The following is a 13,620-nucleotide window of genomic DNA, read 5'->3' as shown; positions in this document are numbered from 1 at the left end:
TTAAGCTCCTGTAAATATGATGTTTAAGTTCTATTTGTTGATATCATCATTTTATTTGTTAGGATATTATAAGTGAACTTTTCAATAAACACAATTATAGTTTGGTAAATGTGGTAATTTGTCTTGTTAATGCAAGTTAGAATTTACGTAGTGTAAAATGTAGTTGTTCTTCTTTAATGTCACGACCCGAAATTTCCACCTTCGGGACCGTGATGACGCCTAACATTTTACTTGCTAAGCAAGTCAACGTTAGAATAATATTAATTATTTTTAAATAAATCAATTTAAACGGAAGTCAATTACTAAAATAAAGTGTGGAAGACCATAACTACCGAATCATCAAAATACATCCTCGAATCTGGTATCACAAGTGCACGAACTACTAGGATAATATAAATAATGGTCTGAATAAATTTCGAAGTCGTTGTTTGAAAGATATTACACAAATAAGATAAGATAGAAGGGGACTTCAAAATTGCGGACGATGTGCAGTTGTACCTCAAGTCTCCTCTGGATAACTGAATCCGAGCAAGTCTATGGTACACCGCTGGGATCAACTCTAAAATCTGCACAAGAAGTGCAGAGTGTAGTATGAGTACAACCGACCCCATGTACTCCGTAAGTGTCGAGCCTAACATCGACGAATTAGTGACGGGGCTATGACACGACACGTACGTAAACAACCTATACAAGTATATACAAATACGAAGCAACAATAACACAATAACAATTTATAAATTTGGGAGGGAACATGCGAAGGGGAATGATATAGAGTTTTCAGTAGGAGAAGTGTCACGTAGCAGCCAATTAATTCATCAACAATAAAATGAGCAGCTGATAATATGAAAATGGCACGGCACCACCCTTCGTGCTTTTACTCTCATTCTCCCGTAAATTTATAAATAAATAATAAGATTGGCACGGCATCACCCTTTGTGCTTTAACTCTCTTTGGGCACGGCATCACCCTTCGTGCTTTAACTCTCTTTTGGCACGGCATCACCCTTCGTGCTTTTACACACTTTAAAAATGGCACGGCATCACCCTTCGTGCTTTAACTCTCTTCCTCACTTCATAATTCAATAAATAATAATGTGACATTGGCACAGCATCACCCTTCGTACTTTTACACTCTTCCTTATCATGAAAATAATAATATAAATTCGGAAGAGTATTTAAATGTGGGGATATATACTTTTCAATCAATTTAATACCAGAATACCGACTTCACCTTCCAAAATATTCAACAATAATTAAACTAGCAATAATCTCATGAAAATGATCAAATAAATAATAATAACTTAAGCAGAAATATCTTAATTAAATAGGTAATTATTCACAATAAATAAATTTTACCTGCATGCTTTGACTCAACCACAACGTATAAGTACTCGTCACCTCACATATACGTTGTACCCGCACATTTAATCACGTAGTAAATAGACAAATAAGTCCTACTCCCTCAAGTCAAGGTTAACCACGACACTTACCTAGCTTTACAACCAACTCAAGATTCCAATAAACATTTGCCTCGCGAATTTGTGTATGAAATCCTCAAATCTAATCATAAAAAATTCTATATAAGCATTACAAATTTTAGGAATTGATTCCATATGAAATTACTAATTTTCCTAATTAAAATCCAAAATTCATTTTAAAAATTGACAGTGAGACCCACATCTCGAATCCCGAAAAAACTCATGAAAATCGAATACGTTCCGATACGAGTTCAACCATACAAAAATTATCGAATTCCGACATCGGATTGGCTTTCAAATCTTCATTTTACATTTTTGGAAGATTTTATAAAAATCTCAATTTCTTCCATCTAAATCCGAAATAAACGATAAAACCCAAACCAAATGAAGAAAAATGGCCATTTTCGATCCCTTAATGTTCTGCCCAGTCTCGCATTTGCAAGACAAGGGCCGCATTTGCTAAACCAAGCAGCCAGGCGAGTTCCACATCTGCGGAAAATGCAGAAGTGCAAGAAGGAGCCGCAGAAGCGACGGTGTGCGTATTTGCGATCGGTGGCCGCAGAAGCAGTATCGCACCTGCGATCAAAGCTTCGCAGAAGTGAAGCTTCATTCCCAGCCTCAACGTCGCAGAAGCGACATTTCCTTCGCAGAAGCGGGCATGCACTTGCTGCCAAAATTGCGCAGTTGCGACACACAAAACCAAGCCTGCAATTCTTTTATAAAAATCGTGTGAAACTCGTCCAAACCTCACCCGAGCGCCTCGGGACCTCGTCCAATTACACCAACCAGTTCCGTAACATAATACGAACTTACTCGGGGTCTCAAATCACATCAAATAACATCAAAATTATAAATCACACCTCGATTCGAACTTTTGAGTTTCAAACTTTTCACTTTGCAAAATGCGTGCTAAAACATATTAAACGAATCTGGAATGACTTCAAATTTGGCACACAAGTCATAAATGACATAACAGAGCTAATTCAATTTTCGGAATCTCAATCCGAGTCTGATATCAATAAAGTCAAATGTGTGGTCAAATTTTGGAATCTATAAGCTTTCAAACTTCCAATTAAATTTTGGGGATACGACCAAGTCCCAAATCATGATACGGACCTACTAGAACTATCAAAATACTGATCCGGGTCTATTTTCCCAAAACGTTGACCGAAGTCAACTCAAATGAGTTTTGAAGCACTATTTCACATTTTAATCTTTTTTCATATAAAAACTTTTCGGATTATTATTTGGAACGCGCACGCAAGTTGAAGAATGATAAATAGTGCTATTTGAGATTTTATAACACAAAACTTAATGTTTAAATTAAATATGATATATTTGGGTGATCACATTCTCCACCTCTAAAACAAACGTTTGTCCTCAAACGGAATTAGAAAAGTACCCATGCTGGTGAAAAGGTATGGATATTTACTCCGCACATCCGACTCGGACTCCCAGGTAGATGCTTCTACCGGCTGACCTCTCCATTGCACCTGAAATGAAGGATAACTCTTAGACCTCAACCGTCGGACTTGCTGGGCTAGAATAGCTACCGACTCCTCTTCATAAGTCAAATCTTTGTCTAATTGGACTGAGCTGAAATCTAATACATGGGACGGATCACCATGATATTTCCGGAGCATAGACACATGGAACACCAGATGGACCGCTGATAACCTAGGTGGTAATGCAAGCATGTAGGCTACTTCACCCACCCTTTGAAGAATTTCAAAGGGTCCAATATACATAGGACTCAACTTGCCCTTCTTTCCAAACCTCATTACACCTTTCATAGGTGAAACCCGGAGCAATACTCTTTCTCCAACCATGCAGGCAACATCACGAATTTTACGATTATCATAACTCTTTTGCCTAGACTGAGCTGTGCGAAGTCGATCCTGAATAATTTTGACCTTATCCAAGGTATCCTATACCAAATCGGTACCCAACAATCAAGCATCTCCCGGTTCAAACCATCCAACTGGCGAACGACACCGTCTGCCATATAATGCCTCATATGGAGCCATATAAATGCTTGACTGGTAGATGTTATTATAGGCAAACTCCGCAAGTGGAAAGAACTGATCCCAAGAACCTCCAAAGTTTATAACACAAGCGCGAATCATATCTTCCAATATTTGAATAGTGTGCTCTGATTGTCCGTCTTTTGGTGGATGAAATATTGTACTCAACTCAACCCGCGTGCCTAACTCACGTTGTACAGCCCTCCAAAAGTACGAGGTGAACTGTGTACCTCGATCAGAAATGATAGACACGGGCACACCGTAAAGGCGGACAATCTCGCGGATGTAAATCTCCGCTAACCGCTCTAAGGAATAGGTAACTGCTACTGGAATAAAATGTGTTGACTTGGTCAACCTGTTCATAATGACCCATACTGCGTCGAACTTTCTCTGATTCTGTGGGAGTCCAACAACAAAATCCATAGTGATACGCTCCCACTTCCACTCAGGAATTTCTAACTTCTGAAGCAAACCACCAGGTCTCTAATGCTCGTACTTGAATTGCCGACAATTTATACACCGAGCTACATACGCAACTATATCCTTATTCATTCTCCTCCACCAATAATGTTGCCGTAAATTTTGATACATTTTGGCAGCACCTGGATGAATAGAATACCTGCAATGGTGGGCCTCTTCCAGAAATAATTCACGAAGCCCATCCATATTAGGCACACAGATACGACCCTGCATCCGCAAAACTCCATCTTCCCCCACAACAACTTGTTTGGCACCACTGTGCCATACCGTGTCCTTAAGGACAAGTAAACGAGGATCATCATACTGTCGCTCTCTGATCCACTCATATAAAGAAGACCGAGCGGTTGTGCAAGCTAGAACCCGACTGGCTCAGAAACATCTAACCTCACGAACTGATTAGCCAAAGTTTGAACATATGCGGCTAACGACCTCTCACCAATCGGAATATACGCAAGACTGTCCATACTCACAGCCTTTCTACTCAAAGCATCAGCCACCACATTGGCCTTTCCGGGGTGATACAAAATAGTGATATCTTAGTCCTTCAACAGCTCCAACTATCTTCTATGCCTCAAATTGAGATCTTTTGTTTTTAATAGATATTGTAAGCTATGATGATCAGTAAATACCTCACACGAGACATCGTAAAGGTAATGCTTCCAAATCTTCAGCGCATGAACAATGGCTGCCAATTCTAAGTCATGAACAGGATAATTCTTCTCGTGAACTTTCAACTGTCGCTACGCAAAAGCAATCACCCTGCCATCTTGCAATAATACTACACCAAGCCCAACGCGAGATGCATCACAATATACCGCATAAGATCCTGAACCTGTGGGTAATACCAACACTAACGCCATAGTCAAAGTAGTCGTGAGCTTCTGAAAGCTCAACTTACACTCGTCTGACTATCCGAATGGAACACCTTTCTAGGTCAGTCTGGTTAATGGGCTTGCTATGGATGAAAACCCTTCCACGAACTGACAATAATAACCCGCCAAACCCATAAAATTCCGTATCTCCGTAACTCAAGTAGGCCTAGGCCAGTTTTGAATTGACTCAATCTTCTTAGGATCTATCTTTATGCCTTCTGCCGATACAACATGCCCCAAAAAAGGCAACTGAGTTTAATCAAAACTCGCATTTTGAAAATTTAGTATATAACTGATTATTCTTCAAAGTCTGAAGCACAATCCGAAGATGTTGCTCATGCTCCTCTCGACTGCTAGAGTAAATCAAGATGTCATCAATGAATATGACCATAAATGAATACAGATAGGGATTGAACACCGATTCATTAAATCCATAAATGTTGTTGTGGCATTTGTCAGTCCAAATGACATCACTAGGAATTCGTAATGCCCATACTGAGTCCGAAAAGTTGTCTTAGGGATATCAGATGCCCTAGTCTTCAACTGATGGTAACCAGACCTCAAGTCGATCTTTGAAAATACCTTAGCACGCTAAAGCTGATCGAATAAGTCATCAATTCTTGGCAGTGGATACTTGTTCTTGATAGTAGCCTTGTTCAACTGCCAATAATCTATACATATTCGCATTGAACCATCTTTCTTCTTTACAAATAACACTGGTGCACCCCAGGGCGAGACACTAGGTCTAATAAATCCCTGATCAAGCAAGTCTTGTAACTGCTCCTTCAGTTCTTTCAATTCCGGCAGGGCCATACGGTATGGTGGAATAGAAATGGGCTGAGTGTCCGGAGCCAAATCAATACAGAAGTCTCTATCTCTATCGGCTGGCATCCCTAACATATCTGCAGGAAATACTTCTGGAAATTCACGAACAACTAGTATTGACTCCATAGAAGGAACATCCGTACTGGGATCGCGAATATAAGCCAAATAAGCTAGACACCCTTTCTCGAATATACGCCGAGCTTTCATATAAGAAATAACCCTGCTGGCAAAATGGCTAGAAGTTCCTTTCCACTCTAACTGAGGTCACTCCGACATGGCTAGGGTCACTGTCTTGGCATGAAAATCCAATATAGCATGATAAGGTGACAACCAATCCATACACAAGATGAGATCAAAATCTACCATAGCAAGAAGTAGAAGATCCACACTAGTCTCAAGACTCCCAATAATAACCACACACAAACGATAGACATGATCTACCATGATAAAATCTCCTACCAGAGTGGACACACACACAGGAACACTCAGAGAATCACGAGGCATCACCAGATATGAAGCAAAATAAGAGGACACATAGAAATAAGTAGATCCTGGATCAAATAGAACAGAAGCATCTCTATGGCAAACTGGAACAATACCTGTAATTATAGCATTGGATGATTTGGCCTCAAGCCTTGTTGGAAAAGCATAAAATCGAGGCTGGGCCCCACCAATCTGAACTGCTTCCCTAGGACGACCTCTAGCTGGTTGGCCTCCACCTCTAACAGCCTGACCTCCACCTCTAGCTGCCTGACCCCTACCTCTAGCTGGGCGGGCGGTGAAGCAACTGGTGCTAGAATCATAGTATGAGAACCATGTTGTGTTATGCTACCCTAAGACCTGGGGTAGAATCTAGCAATATGCCTTGGATCACCACAAGTATAACAAGACCTCGGATGTTATGACTGTTGACCCTGAAACTGTCCTTGTCGTCCTGAGTAACCACCTTGAAAGCTCTCGATTGGAGGTGTACTGATAGGAGTTAGTGGTGCACTGTAGGATGCTTGGAGCACTGAATGAAACGGCCTGGGAGGATGACCTCTACCAAAATTACCCCTGCCTCCAAACGAGGAACCACTGAACCCACCGAACTAACGAGGCTTTTTATCATACCCCTACCCTCTTTCCTGTGCAAGAACTATCTCGATCCTCCTAGCAACATTAGCAGCCACCTGAAAGGAAATCTCACTTCCGTTCTCCTTAACCATCTGAAGCCTGATAGGATGAGTAAGTCCCTCAATAAACATCCTCACTCTCTCCCCCTCAGTAGGAAGTAAAAGGAGAGCATGACTGACTAGATCCACAAAACGGGTCTCGTACTGAGTAACAATCTTACTGCCCTACTGGAGATGCTCAAATTGCCTGTGATAATCCTTTCTCAATATGAAAGGGGGGAACTTCTCTAGAAATAGCCATGATAACTGCTCCCAAGTCAGTGTAGGTGACCCAGCTAGTTTGGTCAAAATAAAATCTCTCCACCATCTCTTGGTGGAACCCATCATCTAAAATACAACAAAATCGACCCCATTGGTCTCAACTATACCCATGTTCCGTAACACCTCATGACAGCGGTCAAGATAATCATGTAGATCCTCAGAAGGTGTACCACTGAAGTAAACTAGAAAGAGATTAGTAAACTTGTCCGGCCACAATAAAGCCTCAAAAGACATGGCGGGCCTATTACTGGCCTGTTCCGCAATAACTAGCTGAACTACCCCAATTGGTGGGGCTACTGGAGCCTAATATTGTGGAGCCATCTGCTCCGGAGCGAAAGTAGTGGGAGTCTGTACTCCTCCCCCGGCTTGTGAGATGGCTGGTGCTAATGAAAATGTACCATTCTGGGCCACGCCCTCCATAAGACTCACCAAACAGACTAGAGCGTCCTGAAGTACTGGAGTAGCTATGAATCCTTCTGGGACCTGAACTAGTCCAACCGGTACAGTCTGAACTGGAACCTCCTCCTGAAGATCCACCTAAAGTTCTACTACGGGTGCTGCTGCTCGAGCTCTAGCTTGAGCTCTGTCTCTACCTCTACCTCGGCCTCTGGCACGACCTCGGCCTCGACATCTACTCCTAGTCATAGTTGCCACTGGGGACTCTGGTCCCCGTCCGTCGGTAGATGTATTACGTGTTCTCGCCATCTGCGAGAGAATAAGAATATAATGGTTCAATCATCGATGATAGAATAAAATTGTACCACAGAATAAGAAAAAAATGATATTGTTCCTAAACTTCATCTCTTCTGAGAGATAAGTACAGATGTCTCTGTACCGATCCTTCAGACCCTACTATGCTTGCTCGTGACTCGTGGGACCTAGGTAACCTAGTGCTTTGATACCAACTTGTCACGACCCGAAATTCCCTCCTTCGTGACCGTGATGGCTGATCACGCCCAACTCTAGTCCTAAAAAGGATAAGCGGTTGCTGCAAATATAATCCGGTCTAAAAGTCCGGAGTCGAATCCCACAGAGAACTAAGGTTTTGCCATAATTGTTCAATATCGCTAAGAAGACAAGCTCGAATAAATTTCTAAGTTATAAAGATTAAGATTCTTATATCTAACTAACTAACTAAGAAACTAAAGCAGTAAATTAACAACTAAAGATACTAAGGGTTGGAGATTAAATTTAGGAGGTCTAGAGTTATGATCCCGCTATGTTCCCTACAATTTCGCCTATGTATTCTCTACTGATCGTGAGCACTTTAGGTGCCGTAATTCTCTCTCGAGCAACTACAACAATTTACTAGACATATTCTCTCAAACTACGCTAATTGGCTTTATCTAACCGCTCATTATGACCACGTCAAGGCATTGTTATTTCTAAACCTACCTTTAAACCCGATTTATTGATTTCTCACATACGTTAGGAGTGACGTTGTTCAACAACCACCTAAATAGGTATCCTTTCTCAAGAAACACATAATAAATAGGCACAGTCAATCTATGGCCATTCAATCAACTGAAATAAGCACGTAGTTGAACAAATAGACAAATTCAAAGGTTAAATTATATTAGAACATAACAAGAATTCATCCTCCAAGAGGTTCCATCAAAACCCTAGCTAACAAATTAGCTATTCGTAATAGTATGCATAACTACAACACTATAATTCATAAGCAATAATAGAAATAGGAAGAAAGAAGTGAAAAACTCGTAGAAGAATTCTCCACCTTGCTCCTAGTGTGTTCTTGCCTCCGTAGGTCTAAAGTGTATCAAAAAGTATATCAAAAGTACTCTTTTTCCATGTATATATGCCAAGTAGGGTCGGGCCCAAATAATTATACCTTATCCTACGCGAAAAAAGGACACTTTTCCCGGACAGAACGTGCGCGGCTGCGGATCAACCGCGGATTGACCGCGGATTTTGCCCAGTTCACTACCTGATTTGCGCGGTCAGTGCGCGGCCGCGTACTTGCCATGCACTATTCACCCTGTTTCGTTTGGAATTTGGAAAAACGTGAAACATGAAAGTTGTAGCTCTTTCAATTAGCTTTCCAACCATAAATTCTTCGTTCATTTTACCAGACAGTTGAGCCCAAATGGACTTCTGAAAAGTTATGTGCATTTTACTAGACAGTGCGCAATATGCCTACTCGATTCTTCGTTCATCCTTAACTATCATCCGTTGATCCCCTAACAAGATCACAGCTTAATTCCTTGGGCTTTTACTCAGACTTCAAAGCTTCAAATCACTTAAATTTATTCCATAACATCTACATAGCTCGGAATCACTCCTACAAGGGATAAAACACACAATTAGTGCAAAATACTAGCAATTAAAGCTCAAACTCAATTAAAGTACAGTAAATTAGAGTGTAATAAGCGACTAAAATACGTAATTATAGTCTATCATCAACACCCCACACTTAAACCATTGCTCGTGCTCGAGTAATCAAACTACACTTTATATAGACCCGACCTTTTTAAACAATTCTCCTAACTCATCACACCAAGAATACATAAAATAGACTAAGCACAAAAGCATAACATCTTTACCTCAAGATTTGACTTACAAGTACCACACATTATTCACAACTCACCCACTTACTCTAACATAGAGGCCAAGGATTACCTTTCCTTCATGAATCAAGTGCCCTCACACAACAAACAGAGTAGTTCCACACAATAAAATTTAAGAACACTTAGGAACTCAAGATAGAAAGAATTCACTCACTCTCAGAAATAATATTCATATGCCACAAAATATGCACCATACGCTTGCCCGTAGTGTACTACTCTACTAATCGAGCTCATTTAGTCTTGGATCAAGTAGGACTTTATTTGGTTGTAATGTAGGATATGGGACGGGTAGGATACATTTAGATATAAGAGTGACTATACCTCCCTAAGCACTTTAATACATATACTTTAACATTCAAACCACATACTTATGTCAAACCAAACTCCACCTTCACATCAATGTATATTATCCCTACCTCTTTAAGAACAATTACATCAAGAGTCACCATTTATCAAGGAATATTTTATTTTCACAACAATACAACTATTTTTTTCTTTTTCTTTCTTTTTTTTATTCAAGTGGCTCTTACTTTTTCAAAACAGTACACCTTTCTCCTTATTTCATTAGTTCCGCTCAAAAGCCAAACCAACCACCCCACACTTTAACTTTTACACAGTTCATAAAAATTTAAGTGCTCATGAGAGGTTAGAAGGTTCAAATAGATGGTTAATTCAAATAAATGGGTAAGGCTTGTAATGTGGTTGCCAAAGAAACAGGATTACAGGCTCAAAGGGGTTAACTACGATACATAACAATTAGGCGGATAAAATATATATATGGCTCAACAAAGAAACGTCTATATTACTTCCAAGACTGAACAAACTACTATTTCGCTTTGCAAACACACGGGGCAAGTTCTAGGTATTAAATGCAATGCACAAAATAACACCCAAACCTCACACACACATAGCACATAACTCACTCAGGATTAGATTCATCAAGACACTCTAGTCAAAGAAGTTAAGCAAATTTAAAATCATACAATTTAAGGTACTTATACAAGAGTCAAAAACTGAGCCTAAGTGTCACAACCAATGTACTCACTATTCTCAAGCATAACAAAGTCAAGAGATATTGCTTCAATTCAAAGCACAGCACAATGGCTCCTATTCCTAAAAAAAATAAAACTAACTACACCCAGTTCAAACAAAACCCTTGGAAAAGAACCGCGGCACAAAAAAAAACCAAGGGGGAATTGCTACACTACCTAACAAAAGAAAATCTTTTTGTCTTTTTCCTTTCGCCTTAAATCCCTCAAGAAAATTGTCTGATAGATCTATTGTCGGGAAAAGTCCAATCTTTTCTATTTTTGTATTAAAACAATTGTTCAATTAAACTAACACAACTAAAATAGCATTGAAAGTCACCCAGACAATCTCCTCACCCCACACTTAAAATTGTGCATTGTCCCCAATGCACACCCATACATACAAGAGGGTAAAAGAAACTCAATGGTAGGCCAAAGGCCGAAGCACTAGCATCACATGGGGTACTCAGACTTCTCCCAGGTTTGGTCCTTCGTGCGAGTACCTGACACTTAGTTCCAACCATCTGGTTTGCTATTGCATCTTTCCAATGGCTTTGCTTTCCATGCTCCTAAAAAAACAAAAATCGACACTATAAAAATAATACAATAAAAAAAATAAAAAAATAAAAGAAAGCAGTAAAGTTGGGTTGCCTCCCAACAAACACTTGATTTAACGTCGCGGCACAACATAAATCACTTTCTGCCTCCACTTCGTACTTATGAATTGGACCCTAAGTTTTGCTTGAAGCTTATGATTATGCTCTTGGGGCGGTGGAACGAATATAACTGGCCCAAAAAAATAATATAGAATTCTGCACTCCTTGGCCTTTGTATGAGGTATGTAATCCTAACTTTCTAGCAAGAAGACTTCTAGAATATATGTACTTTGTTCCTCATTCCTTGACTCTTCAATTGGTTCGGATGACTCTATTTCCATATCATCATCCAAATACAATGTGGAAAAATGCTTGGAGTGTGGACCAATGTGCTCAACTACATGAACCTTGGGATTGTCAACATCCTCAACACCAATGACACTAGAGTCAACTAAATATGTATCATTAATGTCCTTGATTGACTCTAGTATCTCTTCTACAACATCGACATCCATAAATTCTCGTTTGATTTATTGTTGGTGTTCTACTATGGACCCATCTAGTGGTACCTCAATTTCTGTCTCTAATGCATATTGCTCATGGCTACTATTCATAGTATTAACATGTTGAGCATTAAATGCTTCAACTAGTTGACTCATTTGTGCCTCCAGGTTGTGAATAGTAGCATCTTGCCTTTGTATGTGCAGTTGTTTCTCATTATTTTGTTCTACAAGGCACCTTAGCATATCCTTGATCTTTTTCAGGTCATCATCCCTGGGTTCTTTGTTCCAATTAACTTCACAAGAAAACGACGAACCATCAAAGTAAGGGGTTGGGGGAGGATAAGACATATAAGCACAACCATGAAAGTGACCATTTTGACCACCACACATATCACACACATTCCATACATAAGATTGAGTTGGTGCACATAACTCGCTCTCGAAAATATTTTGATAATTTTGCAATGGGTGGTTTTCTCCAAAATATACATAATGAGTATCAAAAGTAGAATTACCAACATCAAAACTCTCATAATTCCAAGATGCCATGTCTCTCAAGTCAAAAATAAAAATTTTAAAAATAATCAAATACAAGAAAACAAAAATAAAAGTTCAAACTTGCAACCTAGAAATATGTACACCTACAGCTACAACGTTAGTTCCCCGGCAACAGCGCCAAAATTTGATCACGCCCAACTCTAGTCCTAAAAAGGATAAGCGGTCACTGCAAATATAATCTGGTCTAAGAGTACGGAGTCTAATCCCATAGAGAACTAAGGTTTCTCCATAATTGTTCAATATCCCTAAGAAGACAAGCTCGAATAAATTTCTAAGTTATAAAGATTAAGATTCTTATATCTAACTAATTAACTAAGAAACTAAAGCAGTAAATTAACAACTAAAGATACTAAGGGTTGGAGATTAAATTTAGGAGGTCTAGAGTTATGATTTCCCCAAAATATTGGAATCCTTCCCGCTATGTTCCCTATAATTTTACCTATGTATTCTCTACTGATCGTGAGCACTTTAGGTGCTGTAATTCTCTCTCGAGCAACTACAATAATTTACTAGACATATTCTCTCAAACTATGCTAGTTAGCTTTATCTAACCGCTCATTATAACCACCTCAAGGCTTTGTTATTTCTAAACCTACCTTTAAACCCGCAGTATTGATTTCTCACAAACATTAGGAGTGACCTTGTTCAACAACTACCTAAATATGTATCCTTTCTCAAGCAACACATAATAAATAGGCACAGTCAATCGATGGCCATTCAATAAACTGAAATAAGTACGCAGTTGAACAAATAGACAAATTCAAAGGTTAAATTATATTAAAACATAACAAGAATTCATCCTCCAAGAGGTTCCATCAAAACCCTAGATAACAAATTAGCTATTCATAATAGTATGCATAACTACAATACTAGAATTCATAAGCAATAATGGAAATAGGAAGAAGAAAGTGAAAAACTCGTAGAAGAATTCTCCGCCTTGCTCCTAGTGTGTTTTTGCCTCCGTAGGTCTAAAGTGTGTCAAAAAGTATATCAAAAGTAGCGTTTTTCCATGTATATATACCATGTAGGGTCGGGCCCAAACAATTATACCTTTTCCTACGCGAAAAAGGACACTTTTCCCGGACAGAACGTGCGCGATCGCGGATCAACCGCGGATTGACCGCGGATTTTGCCCAGTTCACATAACTATTCACTCTGTTTTGTTTGAAATTTGGAAAACCGTAAAACATGAACGTTGTAGTCCTTTGCATTAGCTTTCCAACCATATATTGTGGA

Source organism: Nicotiana tabacum, chromosome 15 (assembly GCF_000715075.1).
Source record: "Nicotiana tabacum cultivar K326 chromosome 15, ASM71507v2, whole genome shotgun sequence".
NCBI lineage: Eukaryota > Viridiplantae > Streptophyta > Magnoliopsida > Solanales > Solanaceae > Nicotiana > Nicotiana tabacum.
Note: the sequence above shows the minus strand (reverse complement) of the source record.